Below are 11,729 nucleotides of genomic sequence, written 5' to 3'. Positions count from 1 at the left end.
GGCCTCAGAGATATGTAACAACCTTCTTCCTTTCTCTTTAGTTCTCTTCATTATCTGGTATTTTCCAGCTGAGAGGAGACTTAAAACATCTCAGTCCCAGCATATGTAAAATGGATTATTTGCTTTTTTATCCTCGTTGCTTTGTAACTTGGCTGCCCATAAATGTTTTCAATAATGATTACATTCTAAGACAACTTAATTGGATGTGCAGTACTCAGATATTCTGATTGAAAGCTGCTTGAAACGCAAGTTCCACCATGCTTCCATTCACATCTTCCCTACCAAGTTAATTACTGGTTAAAGTACTTCCTTGTCTTAATATGTGTAGATGAAGAGGTGGGGTAGAACAGATTAGAAACTAATGATCTTTGCCCTTGATTACAAAGTTTGCAAGGACATGATTGAGAACAAACCTGGCCCGGTTCATAAACTGGTGGAGCTAGGGTAACAGGCAGGACTATGTTGGAGGACAGGTTAGTGTGGAAATGGTAACAAGCATTGGATAGGGTTCCTCAAGTCTCAATATTTGACTAATTACTAATACTACTTTACATTAATTAATTCGAATCAGAAACACAGTGCAAAGTGGAGAGGTTTGCAGACAAAGTAAACCTAGACTAGGTTGTGGGGAAACAAAGTTGCTCAACAAATTTATGAATTTATTTGGAAAAGATGTGGCAGTGAGCAGAACTATGACAGCTAGCATTTCATGAAGACAAGAGCAAAGCCGAACACATTGGAAAAAGCAGTTTGTGACCCACTTCATGCATGGGAGTTAAACTAAAAGAGACCATAGAGTTTCATGAAATCATGCATGTCCATCTAAATCTAAGCAATATTCGACAACACCAGGTATATTTATTTCTGCAATCTTCTGCCATTATACGAATGCTTCTGATAAGTTTATGAGACCAATGCATGGTTGTCTCTCTCCTTCACCAATTATCACATTCTTTGACATATTCCGTTGATTTGCCGATGTTGTTCAGGACTTCTGAATTAGTAGGAAACATATTCCTTGTGGAACATAACAAACTTTTTTTTAAATTAATTTAAAATGAAAATAGAAAAGTTTGGATTTCACACAAACAGAAACACCTGTGGAAAAAGCGAAAAAGCGAAAAAGCGAAACAATTAGTAATTTTTGCTTTTAGCTTCTCAGAATCCACAGTATTATTTGTTCTATAAAGAAAAGATGTTCACAGATGTAATGGAAGAATGAATATAAAATTTGTTCACCAACTCTCCATCTAAGTGAGAATATAAATCTCATGGAATGTTTCTGTTGTGTACTTACAGAGGTGTGGGTATTGACTATTTAGCCTTGGATCCATTCTGTTGCAACATCCTGCTCCATACTTAACACCATCCATCCAAAGTGTTTTTTAATCCCCAAAATCCCGATCTAACAAAAACATATCAATCATTAAAATGCATCTGAGATTTGTACAGTATTCTGTATTGTACATCTGATCTGTTTGGATAGCATGCGATACTGAACTTTTCACTGTACCACGGTGCATGTGACAATAATAAATCTAAACCTTTTTGGATGTTCTGTGGCCAGATGTTAAAACAGTACTCCAGATAAGATACAACCAGAGGACCATTCGGTTTTAATGTAACTTCTATCTCTTTGTATTCTAGGATTCTATTCAATTATTTTCTGCAGGTTAGCTAACTTTTTATGTTCATGAGGTCAAAAGTCATAGGAGCAGAAGTAGGCCATTCGGCCCATCGAGACTACTCCACCATTCAATCATGGCTAAATCTATCTTTCCCTCTTGACACCTTTACTAATCAAGAATCTGTCAATCTTCACCTTAAAAATACCCAATGACTTGAACCCCAAAGCCATCTGTGGAAATGATTTCTACAGATTCACCGCGCTCTGACAAAAGAAATTCCTCCTTTTCTCCTTTCTAAAGGTACGTGCTTTGATTCCGAGGCTATGCCCTCTCATCCTAGATGCTCCCACCAATTGAAACTTCACTGCATCCACTCTATCCAGGCCTTTCACTAAGTTTCAATGAGCCCCCCCCCCCCCTCATCCTTTTACATTCCAGCGAGTACAGGCCCAGAGCCATCAAACCATAGACAATAGGTGCAGGAGTAGGCCATTCGGCCCTTCGAGCCAGCACCGCCATTCAATGTGATCATGGTTGATCATCCCCAATCAGTACCCCGTTCCTGCCTTCTCCCCATATCCCCTGACTCCGCTATTTGTAAGAGCCCTATCTAGCTCTCTCTTGAAAGCATCCAGAGAACCTGCCTCCACCACCCTCTGAGGCAGAGAATTCACCACTCTCTGTGAGAAAAAGTGTTTCCTCGTCTCCGTTCTAAATGGCTTACTCCTTATTCTTAAACTGTGGCCCCTGGTTCTGGACTCCCCCAACATCGGGAACATTCTGGACTCCCCCAACATCAGGAACATTCATCACTCATCAAGGTTCAGTAATGATTGCGGTACTTGTATCTTAAATCACTCACCTCATCCATTGTGTCAAACATTTTGTCACTTGTAGAACTACGCATCTTCAAATTACATGCAAACAAGACATCAGCAACTTGAGGAGGAATGAGTGGAAGCAAACAGCAATTTTGAGAATCCAAATACAGGATGGCTTGTACCAGTTAAGCATGAAGATAGAAACAAAAAATGATTAACTTAATGGGACAGGCAGCATCTCTGGAAAGAAGGAATGGGTGACATTTCGGGTAGAGACCCTTCAGACTGGTTAGGGATAAGGGAAACGGGAGATGTAGACGGTGATGTGGGGAGATAAAGAACAATGAATGAAAGATATGCAAAAAAAGTAATGATGATAAAGGAAACAGGCCATTATTAGCTGTCTGTTGGGTGAAAGTGAGAAGCTAGTGCGACTTGGGTGGGAGAGGGATGGAGAGAGACGAAATTTGGGGCTACCTGAAGTGAGAGAAATCAATATTCATACCACTGGGCTGTAAGCTGTCCAAGCAAAATATGAGATGTTATTCCTCCAATTTGCGTTTAGCCTCACTCTGACAATGGAGGAGACCTAGGACAGAAAGGTTTGTGTAGGAATGGGAAGGAGAATTAAAGTGTCCAGCAACCGGGAGATCAGACTGGTTCACGCGGGCTGAGCGAAGGTATTCCGCGAAATGATCGCCCAGTCTGCGTTTGGTCTCGCCGATGTATAAGAGTCCACATCTTGAACAACGGATACAGTAGATTAGGTTGGAGGAGGTGCAAGTGAAACTCTGCCAAACCTGAATGGACTGTCGGGGTCCCTGGATAGAGTCGAGGGAGGAGGTATAGTGACAGGTGTTGCATCTTCTGCGGTTGCAGGGGAAGGTACCTGGGTAGGGGGTGGTTTGGGTGGGAAGGGATGAGTTAATCAGGGAATTGCGGAGGGAACAATCTCTGCAGAAAGCAGAAAAGGGTGGAGATGGGAAAATGTGGCTAGTGGTGAGAACCTGTTGGAGGTGGCGGAAATTTCGGATGATTGTGTATGCGATGGCTGATGGAGTGGAAGGTGGGACTCTGTCTCTGTTGCGACTAGGGGAGGGGAATCAAGGGCGGAGCTGCGGGGTACCGAGGAGACAAGTGAGGGCCTGATCTATGATGGGAGAGGGGAAGCCCCCTTCCCTGAAGAATGAGGATATCTCGGATTTTCTAGTCTGGTACACCTCATCTTGGGCGCAGATATTGCATAGACGGAAGAATTGGAGTCTGCATGAAGCAGGGTGGGAAGAAGTGTAGTCAAGATAGTAGTGGGAGTTAGTGGGGTTGTAATAGAGATCAGTCAATATTCTATTTCCTATGATGGAGAAAATAGACAATAAGTGCAGGAGTAGGTCATTTGGCCCTTCGAGCCAGCACCCCCATTCAATGTGATCATGGCTGATCATCCCCAATCAGTACCTCGTTCCTGCCTTCTCCCCATATCCCCTGACTCAGCTATCTTTAAGAGCACTCTCTAGCTCTCTTTTGAAAGTATCCAGAGAACCGGCATCCACCGCCCTCCGAGGCAGAGAATTCCACAGACTCACAACTCTCTGTGTGAGAAAGTGTTTCCTCATCTCTGTTCTAAATGGCTTACCCCTTATTCTTAAACTGTGCCCCCTGGTTCTGGACTCCCCCAACATCGGGAACAGGCGGGGAGACTGAGATCAAGAAAGGGGAGGGAGGTGTGGGAGATGGTCCAAGTAAATTTGAGTGTAGCATGAAAATTGGTGGTGAAGTTGATGAAGTCCATGAGTTCTGCAAGGGTGCAGGAGGTAGCACCGATGCAGTCATCAATGTAACGGTGATAGAGTTCAGGGATAGGGCCAGTGTATGCCTGGAATGGGGATTGTGCAACGTATCCTACAAAGAGGCAGGCATAGCTGCTATGGCCTATGTGGGTGCCCATAGCTACTCCTTGGACTTGGAGGAAGTGGGCAAAACAAAGGAGTAGTTGTTGAGGGTGAGGACCAGCTCCGCTAGGCGGAGTAGTGTTAGTAGAGTGAAATTGGATGGTTTTGTGTTTGACGAAGAAACGGAGGGCTTTAAGGCCTTCCTGATAGGGGATGGAGGTGTAGAGTGACCGAACGTCCATAGTAAAGATGAGGGAGTGGGGGCTCGGAAAGCGGAAGTCATTAAAGAGACGAAGGGCATGTGAGGTATCTTGGACAAAGGTCGGGAGAAATTGGACCAGGGGAGATAGGATGGAGTGGAGGTACGTGGAAATCATTTCCGTGGGACAGGAGCGGGCAGAAACAATGGGTCTGTCAGAGCAGTTGTGTTTATGGATTTTGGGGAGAAGGTAAAAACGGGATGTCCGGGGCTGGGAAATGATAAGGTTGGAGGCTGCGGAAGGCAGAAATGATGAAATCAGTGATCGTGTTTGAGATTAAGGCCTGGTGTTCATCTGTTGGATCATGGTCCAACGATAAGTAGGAGGTGTCTGAGAGTTGTCACCTGGCCTCAGCCCGGTAGAGGTCAGCACGCCAGACTACCACGGCACCTCCCTTGTCGGTGGGTTTGATTATAATGTCAGGTTTGCTGCAGAGTGAGCGGAGGGCTGTACGTTTAGAGGGGGTGAGATTGGAGTAGGGAAGGGGAGTGGAAAAGTTGAGATGGTTGATGTCACGCCGGCAGTTTCAACCGGGAAGGCAGTGAAGGTCGGAGAGGCGGTGGATGTTGGTGTTGCTCCTCGTGGTGGTAATCTCAGCCTCGTGGTGTTACGCAGGTGGCGCAGTCCAGCGGTGGAGCCCCAGACCTGCGGGCAATCGAGTCAAGGAGTGTCGGTGGATGGACCGGTCTGGAGGCGGGCAAGCTTGTGATCCTTGGTAGATTCCAGGTAGGGGAGGAAGCATTTGTTGTGGGCGTGGATCTGGCGTTGAATTAAGTACAGTTGGGGTCCATTGCACATCTGGGTGAATGAGGCCCGGAGCTGCGGGAGAGTCAGTGCGAGGGCCTGCTAGTGCAGGCGCATCGCAGTCAGTGCAGATCGCAGGGCCCGGAAGGAGAACTGTGGGGAAAAGCGGCAGATCAACTGTCGGTACCTGTAATCTGGGTTGGATCCGAACTGGGATGGCTGGAACTGGAGCTGGAATCCACGAGGTGGAAGATGGAGGCACAGGCAAGCACCAAGAAAACGCACGTGGCTGTGGTAGCGGTCTGGATTAAAACGTGGTCATAGTTAAACATAGTCCTGTTAAATCCAGTTCAGTCCTATTTTAAAATATCACCCAGTTTCTTCCTGGCTGTTATCGGCTAGAGTGCAGGCCTGACCTCCCATCTACTTCATTGGAGACCATTGAACTATCTTTATCGGACCTCAATGCTGTTCCTGATATTTTTTTACCTCTGCACAGTGGACGGCTTGATTGTATTCATATATAGTATTTTCTTTGACTCCATATCATACAAACAAAAAGATTTTCACTGTACCTCAGTACACGTGACAATAATAAACCAAACAAAACTAAAACACTTCCAACTGCTAATGAAGCAGATGCACTAGGATTTGGGGAAATATTCACTGAAATAATTTGTTGGAAAAAGAAATCAAAAACATGCTAATTTATATAATAAATTTAGAAGTCAGCAGCCACCTGTTTTAAAGAATTAACGGTCAGTGATTTAAATGATGAATTGATGCTAATTTCCCTTTATTGTGGCATCTAACCCATTTTAAATCGCAGTAATGCTTTAAAGTAAATATGCTTTCATCAGTATGAAGCTTCTTTCCTTTTTGATGTGAAATAAAATAGTTTAATGTTATTCAGTATAAATATTTTTACTTTGCGAGCAGTTTTTTTGTTCTTTCCATAGAGACTTCCTTTTCACAGCTTCAAAGATCTGAAACTGTTTTGGGAAACTGTACAATGCCATTACAGTGATGATGGTGAAGACCACCCAGAAGCATAACAAATGAATGCATAAAAATATTCCTACTTAATTGTGCATTTACCTTATAATAGATACTGTAACCTCTTGAGGAACTGCGTTTCCCAAGTATGACTATTTAATTTGATAAATGTTTGATCCAAAGCCGATAATACAATTGGCAATCTTTCTATCGCACTATTCAAGCACCACAGATGATTGTAGTTAATCAGAATACTACTGGGGCTATTTGTGAATGTAAACATATAACTTATCCTAATTACTCTAGAGAGAGTTTGTTATTGCCTAAATGCTAGGACATTAATTGTGCAATTCTTTGAGGACTTTGTTGTAAGTTATCAGATTTAAGGATCAATCAACACAAATGTGTATTACAACAATTACAGTGGCTGACTGAGGCTGGGACAAAATGTCAGCATGTCTCCTAACTACTACCTAACAACAGACTTGCCATTATGAGCCATGTGAAAATTACATTTTTCACTACTCTCTAAATTTTAAAACATTATCCATTTCTCACAATTTTTACTCTTCAAATATTTTCCTTTAGTTACTTTAAATTATATTCTCGTTGCTTAGCACAGCAATTCCCATTTACTATTGCAGTAACCACTTTTAATGATCAAGTTATTGATTTTTCCAGTTGCATAATTTACAATGGTATTGCAATGGTTCCTGCAGCTGTATATCATCAGTCAACTGAATCAATTACTGTCAACTGTCCAGGAAAATTAACCCTGTGTCTACCTGATTTATTAAAAGGAGATTTTTGTTTTACAGTGCTATAGTACGTGCATATATTAGAATAGGAAACTAGAATTGTCTTAATGTCAATTAACATATCAATTAAAATGAACAAGTTAATTATTCCGTGTAGGAAGGTGATGCTGGTTCCCAATGAAAAATGTTCCCAATGTTGGGCGAGTCCAGAACCAGGGGCCACAGTCTTAGAATAAAGGGGAGGTCATTTAAGAATGAGGTGAGAAAAAACTTTTTCACCCAGAGAGTTGTGAATTTATGGAATTCCCTGCCACAGAGGGCAGTGGAGGCCAAGTCACTGGATGGATTTAAGAGAGAGTTAGATAGAGCTCCAGGGGCTAGTGGAGTCAAGGGATATGGGGAGAAGGCAGGCACGGGTTATTGATAGGGGACGATCAGCCATGATCACAATGGCGGTGCTGGCTCGAAGGGCCGAATGGCCTCCTCCTGCACCTATTTTACTATGTTTCTTTGTTTCTAAGGTTTAAACCGAAGTTAAACACAAATTGCTGGAGTGACTCAACGGGACAGGCAACATCTCTGGAGAGAAGGAACGGGTGACGTTTCGGGTCGAGACCCTTCTTCGGACTAGTCAGGGGAAAGGGAAACAAGAGATATCACTTTTTATCAAACTTAACAAAAAATATATAGTAATTGCAATTACCTTTTTACTACCGGTATTTACCCTATTTTATTGTCCCAGAGAAATATATTATTGTCAATGAACTTGGCTATTATGCCATTTGGCATCAAGATTTTGAACTGCTAATTATATCTGAAACAGTGGTGGTCCCTGTTGGAGGTGAGAACTGAATACCGTGCCCGGAACCCTGGCAGGAAAAGCAGTATACAATGACATGCAAACCAAATAGAGCATAGCAGCAACTTTAAAAAAAAAGCTGCTTCTCTGAAAATGTCTTCTCCTTGCCTTCGGTTACCTTATAATTCCCAGTTACTTTTTGCAAATGCTCAAAAATTGTATACTTGTTTTCATTGCAAAGCATACATTGCCGACCATCTGTAGTCCTTATTTTAGCATAATCGGATCAACTAGACTTTGTGCAAGTTCATACATATAGGATCAAAAACTGGAAGCCAGATGTCTTAATGAGAATCATTATTATAGAACTATCAATATTGGAACATTTGATGGACTTCATTATCTAATTATGCCTGTCTTTTAAAGAAAGAAATTACATTTAGATTCAAACTTTTTCATACTGTTTGAATCTGCTTTGAAACCGATTAAGTGCATTTGTAGTATAATCTCAACCATACTATTGACAGAGATGTAAGTTAATTTCCAATAGTAAGGTCCAAACAATGGCATTGAAAATATGTTTTAAGTGTATAGTTGATATGTAAACATCAGCCACCAACAAATCCCACTACAGTCCTCCTTTTCACCAGCCTTTCTTTCAACTGTGGTCATGGATCTTTTATGAGCATGAATGGGATCTTAGTTGAACACCTCATTTAATAGTTCGTACATGCATCTCTTTAAGGTGTATACTGAAGTACATGCATCTCTGGAATGGATCTAGAATCTAACTTGGTATTCAGGGGAGAATTGCCACCCTGAAGCAAGGTTAAATTTAACTTAAGATAGACACAAAGTCCAGGAGTAACTCAGCGGGTCAGGCTTGTTGATGTTAATGCTGTGAATGTAGTCTGAAACCTAATGAATAATATATTTGGGGGCTTCAAATTATATTGCCATAACCATGAGGAATTATATTGGACTTATACTAGAATTACATTGGCAAACAATAGAATTATTTTTCTAATGAAGAATGGTTCTAGATCTCAGGATGTACATTCACTCAATGTGCTTTAGATGAATTCATAATGTCAACTGTAACCAATTGCATGAAAATCCCTGAAATTGAGATACAAACCACTGACCAATTAGACTTTGAGAAACCACAGCAATGTTACAGACGAGGTATTAGGGTTTGAATCCCAGCTGCTAAACATTTCATTTCTTCATCTTAAAAATATGAGTATACAATTATTGATAAATATTGCAACATGGATTGTAATTTTCATCTTATTTCACAGTGGACAAGGGAATGTAATCTTGGGATTCATTGCTATGAGAAACTATATATTGATAAAATGAGGACTTTATATGAAATTTGTACATACCTTTAATTAAAAATATATTTCATATTAGTCATTAAACTTTGGGGCGATTTTTCTGAATCCTTAAAATACTTTGAAAACACATGTTGGAATATTGTAGATCCATGGCCCTTTGTTCCTGTGTTTATTGAAATCAAATGTGTGCAACTCATTGTTTCCTAATGCAATTAGTGAATTAATTCTTGTAACCCTATCTTTTTATTGTGATTTTGGAGAGTAAGTAACATTGCTCAAGCTAAATGTGTAGAACAACAAAATGCATCACATGGGGAAGTCCATTTTGTTTTATTATCATTGCATAAGTTGTCAGTTGAATTCACAATAATCGTACAAGAGCTGGCTTACAAAGTAAATGTAGATCTGTTATACTTTTATTGATCTTACTGTTAGTTATTTTAGTTTAATAGTACTTTATTGTCACATGTACCTAGTTACAGTGAAATTTGTTTCAGTAAAAATCTTTCTGTACATATTTATGTTCAAGAGTATAAGCAAAGTAGAATTCTATGAGGCAGTACGCAAGATTCGCCACATTTCCAGTGCTCACTTGTAACCTTCAAATGTAAAGTTATTAAAAATGTTCTCTTAACTGGCCATTAAGGCACTAGGTTTGGAGTTGGAGAGGTTTGGAGCCATACTTCCACTCAGGACGCTGGCCTAACTCTAATCTCGCTTCTTCCCTCTCACATTCCAATGAAGCACAACTTTCCCATGCAGCCTATCTCTATCTTTTTAGACATGCGTTCAATTCTGAATTTAAATGTTATCTGTGACCACATGGGTTTAATCCAAGATTCCTCCCGAATGCCAAAGTGTAAATTGGTAGGTTAATTGGCACTGCAATCTGCCTCTGGTGCGTAGGTGAGTGGTAGAATCTGGGGTGAGTTGATGAGAATCGAAAATGAGATTAATGTAGGATTAGCATAAATGACGTTGACAAGTTGAATGTTGACAAGGACATGGTGGCTAATTGGAATTAGGGCCATTGTGTACAAATGATGTGCAGTTTATACCCTGTACTCTCTAACACCCTGTTCTGATCCTTTGCTGCTTTACACTGACAATATTTAAAACTATTCTTACATATGTAAAAGTTTACAGAACAGAATTGTCCGTGTAGATTTAGGCAAGTTGACTAGAAGTTGAACTGCACTGATGTATTTTGAGACTGAATCCTTGGAAATAATTTAAACAGTGGAGTTGGGACAGAAGCCCAAAAAACTGTGGCTAAAGGGGCTGTCCCACTGTGGCGACCTAATTTTCAACTTTAGAAGAGTTTGCTCTCGACCTAAACTGGCAGCATGGTCGACACGTGGTCCTAGGAGGTCTTAAGAGGTCACTGGAACTCTCCTGCATGCTCGAGGGAAGTTCCTGCATACTCGCGGCCTCAGTTTGGTCGAGGAAAACATGCTGAAACATTTTCCGCAAGTAAAAATTGGTCGGCATGGTTCTTTTGAATTCATAGTGCAGTGGAGTGGGGTTGCTAGACAGTCGAGATGGCCGTAGGCCATCTCCTTTGCTGAACGAGCATTTTAATTAGCTCATTGGAGTTTTCCGAACCAAGGAAAACGGACCGATAATGTCCCCCCCTCTCTGCGCTCTCTAGACTTACTGTAACTGTGCCAGCCGTATTTTGCCTTCCTGTTCATGGCAGGAGTGAATTTCAGCCAACGCTCCCCCGCTTTCCCTGGCCCCCACCTTTGCGATGTGTTTGTGCGTGTGTGTGTGCAGATGGTCGATCCGGCTTGCGGTTTAATCGCTGACGGTCGATCCAGCTCGAGGTTTTTCAGGCGAGTGCCCTCAAGCTTGAAGGTCGAAGACAGTCGCTGAAAAGTCGCGCTAGTGGGACAGGCCCTTAAGAGAGCAGAAACATTAGGAGGACATTGTAGTGAGGGTCTAGTTGAGGCTGGACAGGAGGGAATATCTTTAGATGTCAGAGTCAGGAGGCAGGGCATAAGAATGCATGAAGGGCAAGCAAAAGGTTCATGGGTGTTATGGGGAAATCTGTGGATAGATAAATCTGTGGACAGATATGAGAATTTTAAATGTAAACATCTGAAGAATTGGGATTTAATATTTATTTGTGGGAATATTTGGAAAGAAAAGTAGTTTGCAATCATGTGGTTAAATATTTCATACAGTTGTGCAAGTATAAAGTACCTGCATATATTTCTAAGTTGTTATGTTCAATATGTTTTACAAGAAAAATACGAATTAATTTTGCATAATTTTGCATAAAAGCTTTTCTGTCTATAATTGCCAAGGGTTTAGCTAATCTCACTGTCTTTATTGTGAGAGCTTACAGTACTTACAGTATGTTGGATGACACCATGACACAGCTTGTTCAGTTGCCAAGTCACAGCTCCAATATCTGAGTTCAATCCTAACCTCTGAAGCTGCTTGTGTGGTGTTTGCATGTTTTCTCTTTTACCTGTTCGGTTAAGGGATG

This window comes from Amblyraja radiata, chromosome 2 (assembly GCF_010909765.2).
Source record: "Amblyraja radiata isolate CabotCenter1 chromosome 2, sAmbRad1.1.pri, whole genome shotgun sequence".
NCBI lineage: Eukaryota > Metazoa > Chordata > Chondrichthyes > Rajiformes > Rajidae > Amblyraja > Amblyraja radiata.
Note: the sequence above shows the minus strand (reverse complement) of the source record.